The following is a 25,160-nucleotide window of genomic DNA, read 5'->3' on the forward strand; positions in this document are numbered from 1 at the left end:
GTCTTGTCATATAATCATATATGGTATGGTATGAACACTTCTGATAGGAGAACTAGTTGCATGTTCTTGTAGGAAAAAATTCCATGTATCTCCTGAAACACCTAGCAGAGTGGCCTATTTATATAGTAAAGGTTGATAAAAAACAAAACAATTAATTGAATGAATAAGTGCACGTGTGACAACATCATGATTCTGTTGAATGAATACTAGCAGCAAATGGGAAAAGATTATAACTGTTGAAAAACAAATTTTGAAAAGTTATTTAAAAATAAGATTATAAGACAACTCAGAGCTATGAATCTTTAATAAATGTGGCTTTGAGAAATCAGTAGTGATAACTTGCTATGAATTCCTAACCAAAAGAAAATTGACTGTGATGGGAATCTTAGCAAAACATTTTTGTATACAAAAATCCAGTGTTCTGTGCACATCTCCATATTTTCTTGTTGCACATTGTTGTCATGAGCTTAGATTTTTTTTATATCCAGAATTGGAGGGATTAACTTAACACAGCATCTGCTGATGAATTGTTATTTGATTTGCCAGTGTTTTAACCTCAGAACACAATATTGTGGTAATTGCCACCTGTTTTTGTATTTCAGTCAGTAAAATACTATTGTAACCTTTAGCTTTCATGTTTTGTGAAGATGATAAATCATGTATTGTTGTGTTAAACACACCGAACAGAGGAATTAAAAAAGCAATTAATTAACATCTTCTTGATAGGGTAGAGCATAGACATTGTGATTATATATGCTAACTAATATCACTTTCTTTAAGGTTAACATTTCAAATTATTAAGAAATAATAGAAGAACTTCAGACTTAAAAGGGAAATCATAAAAGTCTTTTGTGTCACTTACATCTTCCCACCCTGAGGTTTCATTTCCACATAATTTCAAAACAACAAATAACACAAGCAATAAGAAACAAAACAGAAATAGAACTATGGAAAAGAAAATAGCTCAACAGGTTTTAGTTTCTGTGTTGCTTTTGTTGTTGTTGTTGATGATGTTTTTGTTGTGTTTGTCTTCCCTGGAAAAAAAATAGAATGCCTGAATTGTTCATTGTCCCACCAGTTTTGTTAAGATGAACCATAGCTTTTTGAATCTTCGAAATCAACTTATGGGAGGTTTTGCCTACTGTCTTAAACATTACAGTAGCAGATCATTCTTGCTTATTCCATCCATCGTGTACAGCTACAGCTGGCACACGGCTGCTAACTAGAAACTCCATGTCCCCTCATCTAAATTGAGCCATATCACCATTTCTTGCCAATGGAAACTTAGTGAGGTGTTTTAATTCTGGATTAAGGTGGTTAACAAAATTGAGTATACTTTTTCTATACTTTCGTTTGTTTCCCATCTGGTTGCTGGATGCAAAGGATTTCGAGGCCCTTTGCAGCCAGCAAAGATTAGAGATGTTAGAGCATAGGATTGAAAGAGTACCTGAATTCCCAAATGGAGAAGAGCTACTCATTGACCAGGAACATCTGCACAGGAATTATGTGAGCAAGCAATAAACTTCTATATGTAAGCTACTGAAATGTGGCAGCGTATAGTAGTAACTAGAATTATCCTGTGTCCATTAACCCTAGTCTTGAGATCTAGATGGTGTTACTGCTATTCATAATTAGATAGTTTTATTGATAAATTTGGTTGCATTCTACAAAGAAATTTTATGCAATACTTTTCTAGAGTTAACATTCTTTTTAATCATTTTTAAAATTATCTATGATATTCAATGCCTTTGAGGATAGAATGCTAGCAATGCAAAAGTAAATAATTTAGGTAGTGCATCTGTTTGCAGTCTAACAGGAAAACAAATATTACCCAATTAATCACCCAATTAAAATAGATGCTATAAAGGAAAAACAAAACAAAACAGGCGCTATGAAAAGGTAAACTCAAGGTCTTACCCTGGTCTGAGGGGAAGGGGAATCAGGTAAAAACCCTCAGAAAATTATACTTATGGGCCAGATGATGAAGAATAATAGAGAAGGGAAATGAGAAGAGCATGCAAGAAGGCCTGGAAATGCGAAAAAACTTGGTGCTTTGGAATTTTGTGGTCATTCAAAGATACTTTGTGTGTTCAAGTAGTATGGTGTTCTCATGGAACAAGCACTCTATTGCTGGTAAGTAGCTAGTATGTACAGATCGGTTACATACACAGCCTATCCATTAGTAGAATAGGGGATATAAGCAGACATAAGGAAGGTTTCTGATACCTGAGATGATACAATCTGCCAGTGAGTCACTATTAACCCTCCTGTAACAAAGAATAACACAGATATCACATAATCAGACTTGACTTCCTATTTATTGTTAACATACACAAACAGAACTAAGGTGAGTACTTCCTTGGATTTATAGAGAGAATCTGGGACAAAAATAATAAGTTGACTTCCTTCCAGTGTGGTAACTAAGCTGAAATGCTGTAAGTTCTGATTTACCATTGGTTGATTGCCATGTAAAGGAGGGCAACATGGAGGGAAAGTGGAACAGAGAGTTGAGGGGATAAGGAGCATAAACCAGATGATGTCACTGCTTTTAAACTCCAGGATCCAGTTGTACCTAATGCAAACTACCTAATTCCTCACTCTCTTCTTTGTCCTTCTCCTTCACTCTGTTCCTCTTCCTTGTTTTCTCCTTCATATTCATTAAGATGGTCTGAGTTGTGTTAACTGAAAGCATGCCTGCTAAAATAATAACAGGCTCTACAGAGCCCTGTACATCAGGCAGGATATCTTAGTGGTTGCAAAGAAAGTAAAGTTGGTTGCCACTTAAGGGGGTGTCAAATTGAAGTATACAATTAGACCTTCAGGAGGATGTTCCTCATTTATGAACTCCCCTTAGTGAAACAGTTTTAGGATCAGGACAATGAACTTTATAAAAGTTGTTGAAGCATAGCAATACTTCATAGAAAGTCTTGGATTTATTAATAGTTACATAAAACTGTATGCATCCTTTAATTAAAACTCAGTAAAATGTAAGTGCTGTGGCATTTGATCCATGAAATATAAATGAGTTATAGTCAAAAGCTTCTTTCATTCTTTCCCATTTTTTTAAATGACCTACATATTGTAAACCAAAAATATATTCCTCCTGGAACCTCAGCCTAATGGACAACAGTTTGATCAATTTTTGTGGCATTTTCAGCTAACTTTTAATTATGACTCAAGCGGCAGTTGTGAAGGATTGAAGGCTAATGTGTAGAGCCTTAGGCCATACCATAACAGGTTCCTACAGAAAGCCAAAATTTGCTCACAGAAAGAATCGTAATGAGTAACATATCACACAGACTCAAACATGAAAAAGAAAAATTGAAGCATTAATACCTTGAATGTGAGTGATGCCAAGCATTCTCTCACAGTACGATCACAGGCACTAATCTATGTAGCAGGGAAACAAGTTTTCCTAGTTAACTAAGGCTCTTCTTGCTATTGTATATAAAGTCCTGATGTTCAGTTATCAATGCACTTGGCTAAAGCTCTTTTGGGTATGATTCTCATCAAAATCACTCATTCAGAAGTTAGATATATTACATATCAAATATATTACCATGAGATATTATAGGCTACTTTATTCAGAGCATCTACCCCATTGGTGAATTGCACTGGAGTTAGCTCATTAGCCAAAGGTGAGTTGAAATACACCTTACTAAAGGCTCTGTCTTCAGGGAATCTGCCTCACCTCCGTATTTAAGCCTGGCCAACAACTGTTTCCTGAACTTATTTCCAAATTTTGGCTTTGGATCCAGTTTCCTTTAACTGTCTCCTTGGACTTCAATTCATGTAATAACCTTTTCTAAGTCAAGATAGCCTCATGATTTGGCCTTGTTTTCTGTGCCTTAGTCCACATGGGCACCCTTCTCCATTCCTGGCTCATAGAAGGAAAAATAGGGCCCTATTTTTCAAGAGTGAAAGTTTGAACAATTCCAAATGACTCCTAGAGACAGAAGTCAAACCAAAATTGTCTGTATAGAAGAAGAATTGGTGACTTGTAGAACTTAAGAGTGTAAGGTCAGATCGAGTGATCTTCCAGAAAGCTAGAGTCAGAATCTCAACACCACATGAACTTGTTTTCTCTTTGTTTTGTGGCTTTCCTCCATTTTGGATTCAGTCAGTCAGTCTCTTCCTGCATGGAAAACCCAAATGCTATTAAGCTTATAATGGATCCTGCTCTCAACAACCAGTCTCAGCATAAAAGAGATTTTCATTTTCCTCATAGTTCCGTAAAATACAAGAATTCAGTTTCACTGGACTGGCCGACTTGAGTCATGCTTCCAGTCTAGTGTAGCTAGAAGAGATAACAAGATGACTGGCCCGGGCTGGATAGTATATTCATAGTTGGAGCCAGAAGACTAATAATGAGAAATAGGTGATTCCAAGAATTCAGGTCTGTGTGCTATTGTCAAAAGAATGAGCAGTGAATGTTGAGCAGGCAAATAAATAAAAACAAAGCAAATAAAATATCCTTTATATACCAGCTGGGATAATACAAAGCACATCTAACTTACCCTGTGATCAAAGTATTATTTCTTCTTAATACTCACTACACTTGACCCTGTCCAGAAATTGCAATGATTTGTAGAGCTCATTGTCAGATACAATCTTTTTCTAACTGCACTCTCTATGGAACTGTGGTGATTAATCAAGATCCAAATGTATCTCTAAAGGGGTGATGGTGATTGTACGGCAATCCTAAGAGAAACATTTCTAGTTTAAACAGCCCAAATAATCATAGTGCCATTCTCCCAAATTCAAGGAGCCTATCCATCAGTAGTGAGCTGAAGCCAAACTCCTCCTAGGAGACTAAATGCAGGAAAGGAATTGATTTTGTTGGGTTTCCTATTAACACTAATTACCATTCTTTGATGTGCCTCAAATGTTTCTTGACAAGGAGATGATATCCTTGTGGCAGGAAGCCAATCATTTTCATCTGTAATGAAGCTTGCCTTTGTCCTCGGTAAATATAGACTAGTTAGGACAGTCACATTTGAAAAATGTATCACCTGACTCCAAGGAACAGATGTTCAGTAAAATGATCTTTTTTAATTTTTTTCTTCCAAAGACAAATCGATAAACTTCAGGCATACCTTGAGAGCACTGATTGGATTCTAATGGAACAAAATGGGGACACAATCAAATTATGGTTTGGGCTACTAATTAGGATGTTAAAAGAGCTAATAGGTACATAACGTATAAGTTTCATAAGATCAGGAACCTTTGTGTTAACCATGGTTGTTCTTATATACTTATAATAAGAGTGCCTGGAAAAAAATAAGCACTTAAAATTATTGGTGAACAAATAGATTACAAAATAAAATAAAGTAAAAGTAAAATTCTAAATCAATCCAAAGTATAAATCATATTTAATCTGGCAATAAATTAACTGAAACTCAATCCTTAATTCAAACTCAATCCTGAAATTCAATACAACATGGAAAAAACAAATCACTTAAACAGGTCACATAGCTAGAAAATCAATGAGGTGAGCTTAGATATGTTTGATTCCAGAACCTACTTTATTTATTCTTCTATTCATTTTGTTGGCACAATTTTTATTCCCAAGGAGCATGAACTCCAGGAATACACTGCTGATGTTGGATTCCAGGATTCCTCTGCTCACTAGTGGTGAAACTTTGCAGGAATTGCTTAAACTGTTTCAATTTCTGCAACTAAAAAGTGGGTATATTGTGGCAATTATAAACAGAATTAAAAAAAATTTTTTTAAGTTTATTTATTTTTGACAGGGAGAGAGAGAGAGCGCTAGCATGGGTGGGGGAGGGGCAGAGAGAGGGAGACACACAATCTGAAGCAGGCTCCAGCCTCTGAGCTGTCAGCACAGAGCCCTATGCGGGGCTCAAACTCACCGACCGCAAGATGATGACCTCAGCCAAAGTCGGATGCTCAACCGACTGAGCCACCCAGGTGCCCCATAAACAGAATATTTTTAAGTGATTAGAAGAGTTCCTGACTTGTAGAAAATTCTACACATTTCCTTATTAAATAAGTTTCAAAAACAACTAAATTTCCATAACAACCACTGTTTTAAACTAAGGTCAATTGTTATCAAATTACCCCATATGTATTTTATTAGATCTTATCCTACATCAGTGCCAAAGCCAAGAATATAGTAAAGATTTCATAATCCCCGTAGTCTTATTTATGAAAATGTCAGAAGGAGAAGCTCTTAGATGGCTCAGGGGATTGAGCATCTAACTCTTGATTTGGGTTCAGGTCATGATCCGAGGATCGTGAGATCAAGCCTCGCGTGGGACTCTCCACCCTCTTTGTACACTTTTAATCCCAATATAGATCTCCACCATATTTCTTTGATATCGTTGGTTTCCTGAATATCACAAAATTCCCTGAGAGTTTAGTGCAGTCATATTATTTCAAAAAATATTAATGGTTTTGCTAAGGATTTTAAAATTGAAACTAGAAGTTCTTATATTTAAGATTCCCTTATTACCAGAAATTTTTCATTGATCAGTTTTCTCCACTCATTCCAGCCTTCCTTTGGCTCTGGGTCTCAGCCTCCTCTTACCCTTAAGACTTCATTCACATTTTTTCAACTTATGCATTTTAGCCACTTGCTTCATCCCATCTTTAATTATGCCAAGCAATTTGGATCTCTACCTGTGACTTGGCTTTGAACCCTTCTTTGCATTTCTGAACACTCACCTGAGGGTAATGTGCTTTGCATCCCATACTTAATCTCTATAGAGGGCTTGACATTTCTGTCTTTCTTGTAACCTTTCCTTGATATCTATACATACATGAGATTTAATATGCCACTGAATTACATCACATTTTACCCCTTACCATCTACACATAACCCTTACATGGAAGTTTCAGTTTTAAATAAATATGTCTATTTATAGTGGGTAAGAAAAGCGTGATATTTCTTCAAGAATTCTGTTCAAAGAGTTTTCTAAAAATAAGGTTAGCAGCATGTTAGATGCCAACACTTTGAGTCATAGAGGAAGTCCTTGAGTTGTGCTCCTTAATATGGCAGCCACTAGCAACATGTGGCTATTTTCATTAGTTAAATAAAATTAAAAATTTAATTCTTCTAATAACACATTATTCATATGCTTACTAGCCACATGTGGCTACCATATTCAACAGCACAGATTATAGAGTATTTTCATCACTGTGAGAAATTCTATTAGACAGTTCTTCAAAACTGACTATAGAATTTGTAAATAGATATTTTGAAAAATGGCATTTTGGGGTGCTTGGGTGACTCTGTTGGTTGAGCATCCAACTTTGGCTCAGGTTGTGATCTCGCAGTTCCTGAGTTCCAGCCCCACATCGAGCTCACTGCTGTCAGCATGGAGCCCACTTCAGATCCTCTGCCCCCCTCTCTCTGTGCCTCCCCCACTTGCACACACTCTCTCTCAAAAATAAAATAAAAATAAAACATTAAAAAAAGAAGAAAAATGGCATTTTGCCCTGTGTCTTTTAATATAACTTGGACAAGGGGATTACTCAATAAAAACATGTTTTTCATCTTTTTTACTATAGAACTATTTTCACTCAAGATGTTACAAGGGAGCATAACAGTTATACAAATAATGGAGAATAATGGATAATTTATATCAAAATATTTTGATAATAAAAAATGTTCTTTCCCACTCTACAATGGTATTACTATCCCTGCAATTTCTGTAGTATAGTCTTTTTCTCACTGCGGATTGTGACTGATTACTGAGTTATGAAATCATTTTATTCAGTTATGATAGGGAATAGATAGGATAAAAGAGGCAGAGAGGGAACTATTAGGACCTGAAGTCCCTGGGTGAGGAAAAGTACAGATTTTGGAACAATGCTGGGAGTGTCTCACCACAGCAAACCCCTCAGATGTAAGGTTCCTTTTAAGAATATAATGCTACCTACTCCCCCCTCTTCCGCCCCAGGTTCCTCTCAGGAATTTGACAAAAGACCCAAGTATGGCCATAGAGCTCCCCTCATACAATGGAAACAAGCCAATCAGGAATGGACAACCCAGCACCTAGAGCTATGCAGTCAATAAGGGTAGAACCTGAGAAGGAACAAGGAGGAAGGGATGGAGGGGGAGGTGACCAGAACCTTATAAAACAAGGACCCTTGCCTTTTGTCAGTGGGCATTAAATGTACCCTCTCTGTAAAGAGGGCTTTCCTACTACTCTTCCTAATTTTATACTTTTGTGTCCACCACTTCATTCTTTGAAGCTGTGAAACAAAGAACCCTGGATATTGAGGTAAAAAAATCCTACAATAAGGTGACAATTTTTTTAAGAAAATATTTTAGAATTACATCACAGAAAAATAAGAGTACATCACACATAGGTAAGGAAAGCATTGTTTCATTAAACTTTTGTTTTAGTTTTGTAATGTTGAGTCATGATGTAAAATAATTGCTTACTCTAGCTTATATTTTAAAATGCTTGAAAACAATTATGGAAAAATCCACCAGCATTAGCATCTCCATAAATGTAAATGCAACATTTTTATTTTTCAGTTTTCATGAAGAATGCAAAGTGTATCTGATTTCCAAGAAAGCAAATTTTAGAGATATTTTTTTCCATATTACTAATGTAGACATATATATTTGTGCAAATCAGTGGGGAAAATACATCATGATTCTTCTAAAATCTTTTCTTACAGACAATAAAATGTAAAATCCATCAGTCAGCCCAAATATTACTGAATTTCTCTCTGACCTTAACTTGCATGTTCTGAATCCCCCATTTTTCCTTATCACTTCACTTAGTTACATTTTTAAAAAGCCTCCATTTCTCCATGGCCATAAGTAATGCAGTTATACCCCCAACCCAATAACATTGTTTCTGTTATGGACTGAGTTGTATACCCCCCAAATTCATAGGTTGAAGCCCTAAGTCCCAGTATTTCAGAATGTGAGTGCATTTGGAGTTAGGGTCTTTAGGAAGGTAACTAAGTAAAATGAGGTCACTAAAGTAGGCCTTAACAATATGACTGGTATCCTTAACAGAATATATTAAGGGGCATCTGAGTGGCTCTGCACTGACAGCACAGGGTCTGCTTGGGATTCTTTTTCTCTCTCTTTCCCTCTCTCTGCCTCTCTCTCTCTCTGCTCCTCCCCTGCATGCTCACCCTCTCTAAACAAATAAATAAATATTAAAAAATTAAATAAACATTTAAAAAAGAAGAGTATATTAAGACATAGACACAAAGAGAAGTTTACCTATAAGCCACAGAGAAGCCTTAGACACCATGATTTCAGACTCCTAGCCTCCAATATTAAACAAAAAATACAATTCTGTGTTTGAAGCCACCTAGTCTATAGTACTTTGTTAAGGCAACACTTGCAAATTAATGCAGTCTCCATGTTATTTGCAACTTTTCCTTTTTCCTCTTCTGTCTTAAATAAACGTATAAATTTGTGAATTATCTAAAGTTCTTTAGTTTCAAGCAACCCAAATGGTTCTACTCAAATAAATTGAATTTGCTGGAAGGATATGAACTAGCTCCACAAGTGAAAGAAAGAAAGAAAGAAAGAAAGAAAGAAAGAAAGAAAGAAAGAAAGAAAGAAAGAAAAGAAAAGGGAGGAAGGGAGGGAGGGAGGAAGGAAGGAAGGAGGAAAGAAAGAAAGAAAGAAAGAGAAAAAGAAAGAAAGAAGAAAAAGAAAAATTTGCAGAACCAATTCTTCAACAGGACAGGAATCATGGAAGCTCCTTGGATCTGGGAAGCCACAACTATTTGAGAGTCTCAATTATTTTCAGTTTTCTGTACCTCCTCTAGTGTCATATTCTAGGGAGAAGATATTATCCATCCTAGCTTATGTGAAGTATTTATCCCTAAAAGAAATACAAGGTCTTTGATAGCCACACCAAGATTACATTTAATGAGGAAAGTGTTATTCCCAAATAAAACCACAAGTTTCTTACCAAAAGAAGGGGAAAAAGAAACTGGGGGGAAATAACAGATATGTGTTATTTTGGGCTTAGTTATTTAACTTAGACCATTAATAATTTTAGGTCATATTATGTTGGATGGATGAAAATATGACACTTTCTATATTAAAAAATGTATATAGTTTGAAAAGATTCAAAACGACTTGATTTTCATGGCTTCAGGCTTTCTATAAGTCAAACTAAATTTTCTAGAATAATTATGGGGTTGGGGGACGCTACATAGAAGAAAAAATTTCAATATAGCTAATTTATCCTAGATATGTATAGAGCATTAGGAAAATTTTAAAACAGCCATTTTCATGACTTCACATTACTATACTCCTGAGATTCAAATAATAGGGGACCAAATATTTGAGGATTATTATCTGTGAAAAGGAAAAGTAACAATCCCAATATTTTTTCCCTAGTTTCCTAGTTAAATTGTTATAATGAGTGTATCATCTATTTTAATGGTTCCAACTACTTTCCATATCTCAGGAAAACACACACACACGACATACGTATTTCCCCCAAGGCACAATAAATTGGAGGTTTCACTTAAATATCTAGTGTCTGGTTTATTTTCTGCCTTGACCTAACAAGAGGGTATGAGACTTTTAACTAAAGAATACATAAAGTTACCATCTACCATTCCCAATTGGTTGGAGTATCAGTGCTTAGCTGCCATTTCATTGTAGCTTGGTATTTCCACTAATTCAATTAACTGGGATATGTTAAGCTGAGATACAGAAGTAAAATATCTACTTGTCCTCCCAGGGCTTGTTATTCAAAAAGACAGACATATTAAAAGAAAATAGCAATATAACAAAGAAATGTGCTAATGGGTTATACAGGTAAATATATATGTGTATGTATGTATATAAAGTACACAATGATTAGTAAGTTTAAAATATTTTTTAATGGGAACTTAGAGGTAAGAGAACAAAGCCCTGTAAGACAGAGCTAGAGAATTTTTTTTTTAGTATCTTTTTTTTAAAAAAAACTTTCATTAATTTTTGGGAGACAGAGCATGAGCAGGGGAGGGGCACAGAGAGAAAGGGAGGTACACAGGATCCGAAGCAGGCTCCAGACTGTGAGCCGTCAACGCAGAGCCCCACGCAGGGCTCATATTCACAAATTGCAAGATCATGACCTGAGCCGAAGTTGGAAGCTTAACCAGTGAGCCACCCAGGTGACCCTAAGGGCAATTTTTAAAAGAGATTAGACTGGAGCTTTATCAACATGCAATCAATCAATATAAATGTTTGCATATATAATTAAGCTTCAGAATGATTATTTACACTAGTTAAAATAATTCATTGCTCAAAGTATTTGAATACTTAATCAGTTATTCTCTTTATATACAACTTTTTGAAAAAGCCAAATGCTAAAACATCTCGTTGTAGGGTTAATTCCATTAAAGAATGCTAAGTATGCAGTCCAATTTTAGGCTTAGTGCTTTAGCAAATAAAAATACAAGACATCTAGTTAAATTTGAATTTTAGATAAATGATGAATAATTAAGTATAACTATGTTCTATATACTACTTGGAATATACTTATACTAAAAAAATACTCAGTTTTTAAATTTGAAATGTAACTTTAGGTATTTTCTTGTACATCTGGCACTCCTATGTCAGGCTGGGAGAGAAAAAAAAAAGAATAGCCTTTGAATGTGAGAAGGAAGCAAAAACTGAGAGGAAATACTAACCAATATGTATATGTGGGAGGAGTACCAGGAAGATGTTTTAAATCAAAATAACATTATTTTATTTATTAAGAAAATATTTTTAATGTTTATTTTTGAGAGCATGTGCGGCAGACGGGCAGAGAGAGAAGGAGACAAAGAGTCTGAAGCAGACTCCAGGCTCTGAGCTGTCAGCCCAGAGCCTGACACAGGGCTCACACTCATGAACTGAGTCGAAGTCAGATGCTTAACTGACTTCGTTAATATTATTTAATATGTGAAGACATTAGGATGGTGTTTAAAAATACCTATAAATGAAATGGGTTATTTTTTATGCTATATTTTATATAAATAGTCTATTTCTGAGAAACTTTGGGAAAAGTAGCTTTTTGCAATAGGTTTGAAAAACCATCTCAAGGTGGTATTAACCAAAATCTAAATTGACATAAATAATAAATTCTTCTATGACTCTTTTGTTTGCTTGGTCTTGGAAATATTGCAGTACTTTATGTGGACTAAAATCCTTTTTGAATTAATTTTAGAGCACTTAGGACTCTGAGAATCCTATTTACAATTCACACTAGGGCTTGGAACTAACAATCAAAATCCTGAATATTTTGGTGTATTTAGGAAAACTCATAGGCTTTCATTCTGGTCAGGTTTACTCTTCTACACTATACCTTAATTTTAATCTATTGTTAAAAAAAATTATTATTTAATCTCTATACACAATACGGGGCTCAAACTCACAACCCCAGGATCAAGAGTTTCATGCTCATCTGACTGAGCCTGCCAGGCAGCCCATGATGCCTTAATTTAAACAAGTTTTACAGTGATATTTTTAGTAGTAACATGAATGTAAGGAACTTAAAAAAAAACATTCTTCTATAGTACTTTAATCAATGTAGTGTCCTTGCTTTAGATATATATCATAAATTATAATCTAACAATAAAACTCCCATAGTTTCCCAAAAAACTAAACTGTTCATGGGCTATATGAGTGAAAAGGATTACAGAAAAGTATCCTTTACATTTGTTTTACCCAATTCTTAACTGAGAGTCTCTTAAAAATCAGAAAAGAACACATTGTTTTTGTATGCTATAATTTCCGCTCAATATCTGCTCAGGGAGGCCCATAATTATGCATTCCATTTAGGAAAAACAGTTTACGTTTCCTCTCTTATGTTTAATCTTCATAGTATAGACAAATGTAAAGGTCATTTTTAATTTTAATGCTTTGAAAAATACTGATTAATCTGAAAATATGAAAATAGTAGAAGACTAAAATCTCCTATGCTATCACTTTTATCCATTTCTAAAACCTAATTTTCCTCCTCTACTATTTTTAATCAATAATAGTCACTATAAATGGCATACCCACAAATTCATCTAAAAATACTTCATTAAAACAGTTATATCACAATCATAATTCAAAGCAATAGCTATTTTAATTTTTTCTTTGATTTCTTTGGAAGAGAGAGTAGGAGAGGGCAAAAGAAAATAAAATCATGAAACAACTTATTGTATTCTTAAAAAAGTTAAAATCTAATAATTGCACTACTGGCTATTTACCCCCACCCCCCACCCCCCAAAAAAGCTAAAACACTAATTCAGAGGGATACAGGCACCCCTATGTTTATTGCAGCATTTTTTTTACAATAGCCAAAGTGTGAAATCAAAGTATTCATCAACATATGAATGGATAAAGAAGATGTGATATATATTATTCAACCATAATAAAAGAATGAAATCTTGCCATTTGCAACAATATCAATAGAGCTAGAGTGTATTGTACTAAATGAAATATGTCATTTAGAGAAAGAAAGACAAACACTGTTATAGACTCTAAGTCTAAAGTTCTCTTTTGGCCAGCAAAAAAAGCAGGATGCAGGATGAAAAAACAAGAGATGGGTAACATCCGGGAAAAGATAAGAGCCCCAAATAAGGGTCCTTGCCCCATTTTTATTAGGATCAGAAGGCTTGCAAACATGACGATGGATGTGCACAAAGAGACAATGAATCTGTGAACATTAACTTGTGGATGTGTGGGAAAGGGGTTCTTGAAGATATTTGGGGTTAGGGGTTTGGGTTAATACAAAGCAAAATCCTGACGCCAGGCAGTGGGGTAGAAGGTTGTTTACAGTGGACATGAGGCACCACCTCTGTTTATTTTAGCTAGCCTAGGGGATGAGATACATAGGACATTTGATCTCACAGTTAACAAGGCACTTTTTCTTTTGTTAATCATCTCTGCTCAGGGCTTCTTCACCGGAGGGGGTGCTTCCACCCTGAATATCTAATCTCGCCTATTTCATATACCTATGTATTGGGTGCCTTTGCACCTCCCTATTCTTGGTTGCCTTGTCCTGTTTATCCAACCTCGGGTGTGAGCCTCCTATGGCTTTGTACTTCTTTATGCCTTGTTAACCCATTGTTGTAACCCCGGGAAATTTCTAAGCTTATTCCCCACAAAATACCATATGATTTCCCTCATATATGGAATTTAAGAAACAAAATATGCAAAGGAAAAAATATGGAAACCAATAAACAGAATTAAACTATAGACAACAAACTCATGGTTATCAGAAGGGAGGTGAGTGGTGGGAGAGAAATGAAATAGGTGATGTGGATTAAGGAGGTACTTGTAATGAGAACTGGGTGATGTATGGAAATGTCAAAACACTGTATTTGTACACCTGAAACTAATATAACCTGTGTTTTAACTATATTGGAATTTTAAAAAAGAAACAAGAAAATACCATAGAGTTGGTGACTTAAACAACAGACATTTATTTCTCGTAGTTCTAGAGATTGAGAAGTTTTGGATCAAGCTGCTGGCACATTTAGTTCATGGTGAGGGCTCTCTTCATGGCTTGCACATGGCTGCTATCTTGCTCTGTGGTCACATGATTTCTCTCTGAGCATGCAAGGGAAGGGGAAGAGAGAGAAAGAATAAACGAATTAATTAATAGGCCCTCTTATCTCTTCCTATAAGAACATTGGTCTGATCATGAGGACCCTGGCCTCATAACCTTATCTAAGTCTAATTACCTGTTGAAGAACCAACTTCTAAATACTATCATATCGGGGGTTAGGGCCTCAACAATTGGATTTAGGGGGATACAAACAGCAAGTCCATTACAGGTGTGCACAATAAGCAAGGAATTATTCTACATACTCAACATACAGTAGTAAACAAATCAAGTAGACAACTCTGTCCTTGAATGAAAGAGGAAGATGGTGGCAGTATAGGAGGACCATAAGGTCCTCTCATCCCATGAACAGTAGATAAATATCACATTACCCCAGTTTTCCCAGAAATCGACCTGAAGACTGATAGAGAAAACTCCAAAACCAAAGGGAGAGAAAAATTCGTATCAAAGAAAATAGGAAGTACAGAAATGTAATTTAGGAGAGAAATAGATTGCGGGTGATATGGAGTGGAGGGTTCCATGATTGTTGAGAAGGGCCAAGGGAATGCACAAGGAGAACATTTCCCCAAAGCCATTGGCTTCGAAAATGAGACAGGCTGAATTTTGTGATTTCATAGAACCAGCATGGCTTACAGCCTGGAGTTTAAAGATTAGGAGGCTTGGTTGGGATAAGGACTGGAGAGGATTGTACTTCTCTTGGAGAAAAGGCAAGCAAACAACCTGGGAACAAACAGGATGCAAACAGCAATCTGAAGAGCACCTTAGGCACAGAGTGGGGAGATTATTCACTCTTCTCAGAGTGCTTCCCTGAGAAGTAGCATTCATGGAGATATCTCTCTGGGAACAAAGGACCTGGCTAGTGCCATTTCCCTCCTCCACCCTGAGCAAAAACATAGAGCCACCTGTAGAAAAACCAGCACAGCATTGCCACTGGCTGCCTAACTTGCATACACCAAGTCCCTCTCCCTGTGTTTAGTGAGACTGCCCTTTTTAGTCATGCTTGACTCATTCCCATTACAGTGGGCCCCTACCTCAGAAGACCAGCACAAACCCTTGTTCATACCACATCTCCCATACAGTGAGTTCTTCAGGGCATTAGTTCTGGTGTAGGTAGTGTCAGATCTCACTTCACAAGCAAACCAGAGCACACCTAGTTAAAATTCAACACAGGCCAGGAACCAAACGCTTCCCAGAACAGAGAAGGAGAGCCTCTGTAGATGACTAGCCTGAAGGATAGAGTATTCAAAACACAATAGCAGTGTGCATTCCACATATCCTGGAGACACTCCCTGAAGTGCCAGGCCTTGGCCATGATATGACCTTTTCTCCATAAGGCCATTACTTTCAGGAACAGGAGACTTAACTGCCTTTTCTAACACATATAAGATGGCAGAGACAAAATTCAAAGATAGAGAAATTTGTCCCAAATGTAAGAACAAGAAAAGGTTGCAGCCAGAGATCTAATTCAAAACAGATATAAGTAATACACATGATGGGAGAATTTAAAGCAACAATCAAGGATTATTGCTGGGCTTGAGAAAAACATGGAAGAAATCAGGAAGAACGGTTACTATAGAGATAAAAAAAAATTAAAAAACAGGCAGAAATGAAAAATGCAATAACTGAGATTCAAGACAGATTGGATGTGATGACAACAAAGATAGGACAAGCAGAGAAATGAATAAGTGATATAGAAGATAGAATTATAGAAAATAAACAAGCTGAACAAAATAGTTATGGGTCATGAGAATAGACTTAGGGACTCAGTGACTGCATCAAATGTAATAATTTGTATTATATGATTCCCAGAAGAAGAGAGAGAAAAGGGGCCAGAAGACTTCTTTCTGGACATAATAGCAGAAAACTACTATAATCTGGGGAAGGAAACAGACATTCACATCCAGGAGGCACAGAGAACTCCCATCAAAATCAACAAAAGCAGGTCAGCACCAAGACAAATTATAATTACATTTAGTGATAAGTTAATCTTGTAATAAAATATAGTGGTAAAGAAAAGATCTTAAAATCAGCAAGATAAGGAAGTCCTTATATTACAAGGAAAAACCCATAAGACTAGCTGGAGATTTCTCAACAGAAACTTGGCAAGCCAGAAGGAAGTGGCATAATCTATTCAACATGCGGAATTGGAAAAACTGGTAGTCAAGAACACTGTATCCAGTAAGGCTATCATTCAGAACAGAAGGAAAGAGAAAGAGTTTTCCAGATTAAAAAAAAACAAAAACAGAAACTAAAGGAGTTTATTACCACTAAACCTGCCTGCAAGAAATATTAAAGGGCTCTCTTTGAGTGCAGAGACCAATAGTGAAACAGACAAGAAAAGAACAGAGAAAATCTCCAGAAACTACAAGAAAACAAGGAATAAAATGGAAATAAATACATATCTATCAATTACTTTGAATATGAATGGACTAAATGCTCCAATCAGAAGACATAGCGTATGAGAATGGATAAAAACAAAACAAAACAAAAACCACAAAACAAGTCCCATTTATATGCTGCCTATAAGAGAGTCATTTTAGACCTAAAGACACCTATGAATTGAAAGTGAGGACATGGAGAAATATTTACCATGCAAATGAATGTCAAATGAAAGAGTAGCAATACTTACATCTGATGAATTAGACTTTAAAACAAAGACTATTATATGAGACAAAGAAAGGGGCGCCTGGGTGGCTCAGTCTGTTAGGCGTCTGACTTCGGTTCAGGTCATGATCTCGCAATCCGTGAGTTCGAGCCCCGCATCGGACTCTGTGCTGACACCTCAGAGCCTGGAGCCTGCTTCGGATTCTGTGTCTTCCTCTCTCTCTGACCCTCCCTTGTTCATTCTCTGTCTGTCTGTCTCTGTCTCAAAAATAAATAAACGTTGGGGTGCCTGGGTGGCTCAGTCGGTTAAGCGGCCGACTTCGGCTCAGGTCATGATCTCACGGTCTGTGGGTTTGAGCCCCGCATCAGGCTCTGTGCTGATAGCTCAGAGCCTGGAGCCTGTTTCAGATTCTGTGTCTCCCTCTCTCTGACCCTCCCCCGTTCATGCTCTGTCTCTCTCTGTCTCAAAAATAAATAAATGTTAAAAAAAATTTTTTTAAATAAATAAACGTTAAAAAAAATTTAAAAAAAGAGACAAAGAAAGGCACTATATAATCATAAAGGGGACAATCCAACAAGAAGATACAACAATTATAAATATGCACCCAAATGAAAGCACCCAAATGTATAAAACAATAACACAAACACAATACACAAACACAAAGAAACTAACTGATTATAATACAATAGTAGTATGGGATTTTAATACCCCGTTTATATCAGTGGACAGACCATTTAAATAGAAAACAAAAAGAAAACAATGGTTTTGAATGACACACTGGACCAGATGGACTTAACAGATATATTCAAAACATTACATCCTAAAACAGCAGAATACACATTCTTGTCAAGTGCACATGAAACATTCCCCAGAATATATCACATATTAGGTTACAAAACAGGCATCAACAAATAAAAAACATGAAGTTGTACCATGCACCTTTTTATAATCACATTGCTATGAAACTAAAAGTCAACCACAAGAAAAAAATATGGAAAGACCACAAATACATGGATGTTAAACAACATGTGCTAAACAAAAATAGATCGACTAGGAAATGAAAGAAGAATTAAAAACATTGAAATGAAATTGAAAACACAATGGTGCAAAACCTTTGAGAGGCCGCAAAAGCAATCCTAGGAGGCAAGTATATAGCAAAACATGCCTACAGTAAGAAACAAGAAAACTTTCAAATAAAAAACTTAACCTTACACCTAAAGGAGCTAGGAAAACAAAAAACAAAAACAAAAAACAAAAAAAACCCAAACAAACAAAAAGCCAAAAGCCATCAGAAGGAAGGAAATAATAAAGATTGAAACAGAAATATATAATATAGAAACTAAAAAAAACCAATAGAACAGATCAATGAAACCAGAAGCTGGATCTTGAAAAAATGAATAAAATTGATAAACTTCTAGCCAGACTTATCCAAAGGAAAAGAAAATGCATCCTAATAAATAGTCACAAATTATAGAGTAGAAATAAACAACACTACATAAATACAAACAATTATATATAAAATTATAAAAAAACTATATGCCAACAAATTGGACAACCTAGAAAAAAATGGATTAATTCCTAGAAACACGAATTACCCAAAATGAAACAGGAAGAAATAGAAAAACTTGAACAGACCAATAACCAGCAAATAAATTGAATCAGTAATCAAAATGCTTTCAACAAACAAAACTCCAGGACCAGATGGCTTCACAGGTGAATTCTATCAAACATTTAAAGAAGAGTTAATACTTACACTTCTCAAACTATTAAAAAAAAACAAAAAGGAAAGAAAAGTTCCAGATTAATTTTCTGAGGCCAGCAAAACAAGATATACCAGTAAAAAAGAGAACTACAGGCCAATGTTCCTGATAAACATGAATGCAAAAATTCTCAATAAAATACTAGAAAACCAAATCCAACAATACATTAAAAAAAAATTCACCAGAATCAAGTGGGATTTATTCTTAGGTTACAAGGGTGGTTTGGGGCGTGTGGGTGACTCAGTCGGTTGGGCATCTGACTTCGGCTTGTGTCGTGAGTCCACAGTTTGTGACTTGAACCCCGCATAGGGCTCTGTGCTGAGAGCTCAGAGCCTGGAGCCTGCTTCGAATCTGTGTCCCCCTCTCTCTCTCGGCCACTCCCCTGCTCACACTCTGTCTCTCAAAAATAAATAAATGTAAAAAAACAACAAGGGTGGTTCAATATTTGCAAATCAATCTACATGATATATCCCATTAATACAAAAAAGGATAAGAACCATATGATCATTTCAATAGATGCAAAAAAAGTATTTGACAAAGTGCAACATCCATTCATGATAAAAATCCTCAAAAAGTAGGTTTAGAGGGAACAAATCTCAACATATTAAAGGCTATATACCAAAACACCCCAGCTAGTATCATCCTCAATGGGAAAAAACAGAGTATTTCCTATGGTCATGAACAAGACCGGGATATCCACTTTTAGCACTGTTATTTAACATAGTATTAGAAGTCCTAATAACAGCAATCAGACAACAAAAAGAAATAAAAGGCATTCAAATTGGCAAAGAAGTAGTACAACTTTCACTATCTTTAGATGACATGACACTATATATAGAAAAGCTGAAAGAGTCCACCAAAAACCTGATGGAACTGATAAAAAAAAATCAGTAAAGTTGCAGAATACAAAATCAACATACAGAAATTTGTTGTTTATATATATCAGTCACCAATAGACTTGATTAGAAGTCAGGTATATCTAGGTCATCTTATTCTATCTCCATATAGCTCTGTGGATAAGTAATAAAGCAAACACTTCACCTCCAATTTAGCCAATATTTTCTATTTCTTCTCTATTATTGATATAAGCTAGATAAAGGAAATAAGTTCTGGGAAATCTCCTAGCAAATAATATTAGTGAAACTCTAGAGGGGGTAGGGAAAGTGAAAGTCTTGCAATGAACATATGGAATTCACCTGGGTACTCTTTTCCAACCAGTGAGAATAGGGGGCCGAGGAAAGGAATGATCTGGAGTATGTGGAGCATTGGGACTCTCTTGGTATGTTGATAAAGAAAACAAGTGTAATTTCCTCCTTTTATAGATGAGAAATAGGAGACCAAAGAACTCAAAATAATCTTCTTCCCATACCAAGGTAATTACAAATTTTGGGCCAGCACCCATGTTTTTTGATTCCTAAACCAAAACACTTCCATCTATGTGGAATGCTTTCTATTGATGGTAGTGAAATGTGCCAGAGGTGAGTGCCTTTTGAGAATACTCAGGTAAAGGAAATATCTAAAATGAATATACTTGCTTTTACATAAATGATCAATAGGATCATACTTTGATTCCTGTGTTTTATATGAGTTTCTCTATTTTTAATATCATCAAGAATATTTTTGTGAAGCACCTGGGTGGCTCAGTTGAGTGTCCAACTCATGATTTCTACTCAGGTCATGATAACAGGGTCAAGAGATGAGCCCCATGTCTGGGTTCATGCTGAGTGCAGAGCCTACTTAGGATTCTCTCTCTCTCCCTCTGCCTCTCTCCCCCACTCTCTCTCAAATAAAAAAAATAACAATAATAAATAAAACACAGTATTTGTGTTGCAAAGTGGTATACATACACTTGTGACTAACTTGTGGGTCTCAGTTTATGTATTTAGTGAGTTTAATTTTTGTTTCACAGACTGTTTAGATTCCACTTAGATTGGTCTGCCACTATTTGAAATCAACTTCTTCATATAGGTTAGATTTTGCCAATCTTAGGTAATACCACTTGAATACAAATAATGTGAAAAGGAAAGTTAAAGAAGTAGAAGTTAGTAGAATTTAGCTGATTCAAATGTCAAATGAAAATCATTTAATTGATATGTAGTTGAGATTTAAAAAACGTAATGAGAAGCTACTCTGTGATTGAAATTAGGACTTGCAATCACACATGGCATCACTTTGATCCTCAGCATAATGTTGACCCATAGTAAACATTGAATTAATATCTTTTATTTCAATGAATTCATTTTCTATATCATTTCCTTGTTTTGAAGATTGTTATGTATCCATTTTGTTAGTATCCACCCATTCTGTTAGTTCTACAGTTCTTTTAGCAAGATACATTTCCAAGAGAAAAGCAGAGATGAGTGTGTATATATAACATGTCTATAAGTATATTTCTATTTTGAAATTAGTAAAAGGGAAGAAAATAAGAATTTTGGCATGTAAGAAGTCACAATGAATAGAAGGAAACTGGGGAAGTTTGAGGAATTTAACTTTTTGTTTAGATAAGAATGAAAAAGAAAAAGCATCTGCTTTTTTCTGATTTTGATAGTGCTGCATAGTGAAATTCAGTTAATATTTTATACTGGGCTATTCTGTAATCTCAGATTTTTTATTCTGAGCATCACTTTCAATTGAATGGAGTCCTAGGTATGTATGTATATAGAAAAATTCATAGAATGATTTAAAACATAAGTGAAGATGTCAGGAAAGTTGGCCTTTCTGACTTGTGCATCAGTGCACTTTGTTTTTTCATGCCATATTCACTGTTTCTCTTGTGTCAGACTTTGGTCTAAAAATAGGCTGCCAAAAAATCAACTTTTTCTATCAAATTGCCAATCAAGTGTGTTTTCTGTGACTCAAGTTTTATTGAATATTAATAGTGACTTGATATCTAATAAGGTATTTTTAGAAACCTATCTTCCCTTTATTAAGATGTACCTCACACACTTATTCCCATAATTCATGAAGGAGAAAACACAATCTTTTATTCATTACACAAATTCATGAGGCATCGTTAATATCATTGTTGGCAATATGAGCATTCAGAAGATTCCAAAACTCTTGAAGAAAAGTATTAAACATCTCTTTCCTTCATCCACACATACACACAAATGAATGTTACACAGAAACATATTTATAATAGTAGGTGGAAGAAATTTGGCTTGACAGAAATCCATAGTGACAAAGCATGGGCTTTTAGATGAGGACAAGCTCAGTAGATATCAACAGTGCAAAATGACTCTGAAGATTCCTAATCTTAGGAATCTTAGGTGCAGTGGCACCTAACAGCAAAGTGGAAGTATGATTAATCAGATCATTACTTTTAGGGTGGAAACAAGGAAAGATACAGTTGTAATATTAGGCACAGCATACATTCGGGTTCAGAGGGCCATTTCACATTCCTGAGGTATGCTGTTATTTCTGCATTCCTTAATTCAAGTGAGCCCTCCTTTGAAAGCTGTTGCTGGATTGGAAAAGAAAAGAGGTCCTAAAATAAACCTGTATGTTATTCGGGCATCCTATATTCAGCTATGGAAATACAGGAATCTCTTTACATTGTTTTACATACCAATGTAACTGCAGCATCAATATATGTATAATCATGTACTCCTATGTGTTGAATAAGCAGACTACAATAAATAACAATAAAATAAGTTACGACCAAGGCAGGAGAGAGAAGTGAAAGTGAGGGTGAAAACATATTTGCAGAGACAATTTTGGGAGAAGTTCTAAAAGTGGAAATCTGGAAATTACTTCCTTTGGGAAAAGTACTTAGCACCTTTTCAGAGCAGAAATAATTCTCCAATATTTTAATCATAAGAATTCTCTCTTAGCTGACAAATAAAAGTGAGAACTACTATTTCCAGTTCCTAACCAAGGCAGACTGAATTTAATGAGTGTCATTCCTATGTTAGTGTGATTTTTTTTCCTCTGAGAGAAACTGAAGCTACGTTATCAGATCAAGCCTGCCTTGCAGGGAACTAGGTGCTGGTCTGAGCCATGTTGTAAATAAACAGCAGCCATTTTAATTAATTTCTAGGAAAAACAAAAGACTTTGCAAATACATGTAAGCGGCATTATGAACATTGCGCTATTCATAGGCAAAATGGGATTAACAGCCTAAATGAAAGTTACTTTTCTCTTACTGGGTTGAGAAAATTTTGAAATTTCTATCCTTGCTTGTCATACCAGAAATGTTTACTTAGTCATTAGCTTTTGTGACAATATAAGAATAAAATGGTTTGATAGGCAGAAAAATACAGCCCAAATATTTTGTGTCTTCTGCAATGAAGTGGTGAAGCCAATTTTGCCAACTCTTGAACTGAGCTGAACTTATGATTTGATTTGACTAATAGAATATTGGCAAAGTGCATTGTGGGTCCAGAGCCTAGACTTTAAGCCCCCTAGCATAGCGTTTAGTTTCACCCTCTTGGAGTGATGCTCTTAGCCATCTTTTGCTCTAGAATACTAGAGGGTAAGAGACATATAGAGAAGACTTGAGTGGTCGTGGTCATCAGCCAGCATTAATGCCAGACAAGTCATCGGTGACCATCTTGGGTCTTCTAGTCCAGCCAACTCTTGAGCTCTGTGTAGTCATGTAAGTGAGCCCAATAAAAATCAGCAGAGAAGCCACCAAGCTAATGAACAAAGTATAAAATAGTAAAGTGTTGTTTTAAGCCACAAATTTGTTATACAGGAATAGATAACTTAAAAAAATTATTTATTAGATTAAGCTAGATGTTACTTCAGAATTGTTAAATAATTGTAATAATATCAATAATAGTAACTTCTTTTTATTAAATGTGCATTACATTTGATGAACAAAATTAGACTCTATACTGGTTTCTGAGAACACCGATTATGTATTAAGTTGGTGAGACCAGGAAACTAATAATAATAGCAACCATTTTTTCACTTATTTGCTTTTATTTTATAAATTGCCACACAGCAAAACTGACCATTATTTTAACACGTGTATGAAATAATGCAAATGCCATGAAAATCAGGATATAGAAAACTTCCATTACTCCCAAAATGTCCTTTGGCCATCTCTTTACACAAGCAACCCCATTCTTATTCATTGAAAATTACTTGATCTATCTTGATCACTATAGTTTTGTTATATCTGAGAATGTCATATAAATGGAAACATACAATATATATTTTTTGATACTGATATTTCACATTCTGTATAACCTTTGAGATCCACCAAAATTTCTGTGTTTATCAATAGTTCCTTTTTATTGCTGAGGATTATTCCATTGTATGAATGTACCACAATATCTTTACCTTTTACTTGATCCACTTTTTGATGATTATAAAAGAGGAACTATGAAAATTTATGTAGGATGTTGAGTGAACATTAATTTTTATTTCTCTACGGTAAATACTAGGAATGAGATTGCTAGATCATATGGTAAGTGTAATTTTAACTTAATAAGAAACTTTCAAACCATTTTGCAAATTTTCTGTGCCATTAAACATTCCTACCAGCAAAGTAAGAAAATTTCCAGTACTTTGTACCCTGCTAGGATTTGGTGTAGTCAATATTATTTTAGCCATTATAGTAGCCTTGTAGTGGAATCTAATAATGGTTTTAATTTGTATTATCCCAGTGGCTAATGATAGTCAACAACTTTTTATGTATTCATTTGTCATTGTATTTTTAATTTGGTGATGTGTCTGTTTAAGACTTAGGGCCATTTTTAAATGTTTTTTGTTTGTTTTTTACCCTTTCATGAAATATGTGTAGTAACATTGTAGTGGAGAACACTGTTAGAACAGTATGATAACTAGCTTCAAAAATGACTCCAGTGATCCCTATCATCTGATATTCACCACCTTGGGTGGTCACCTCTCATAGTGTGCAGTGCACATGAGCTTGTGTGAGCAATAGCCATAGTTTGCTGACCCTGGACCGTCTTGATTTTTTCCATGTATTCTTGAAGATAAGTATGTTTTGCCTTTGTTGGAGTATTCTGTAAAGGTCAATTAAGTCCAGTTGTTCCATGCTGTTTTACTCTTCTATATGCTTGCTAGTTTTATGTCTGCTAGTTCTATATACTACTAAGATGTGAGTGTTGAAGTCTTCTTTATATATGTATTTGTACTTTTTGTTTTTTTGGTGGATTTTTGCTTCATATATTTCTGAGTTCTGTTAGCTGCAAACATGTTTAAGGATTTTTTTTTCTTCTTGGTGAATTAACCATCTTATAATCATATAATATCCTTCGTTATCCCTGCTAATTATTT

Source organism: Prionailurus viverrinus, chromosome A1 (assembly GCF_022837055.1).
Source record: "Prionailurus viverrinus isolate Anna chromosome A1, UM_Priviv_1.0, whole genome shotgun sequence".
Taxonomy (NCBI): Eukaryota; Metazoa; Chordata; class Mammalia; order Carnivora; family Felidae; genus Prionailurus; species Prionailurus viverrinus.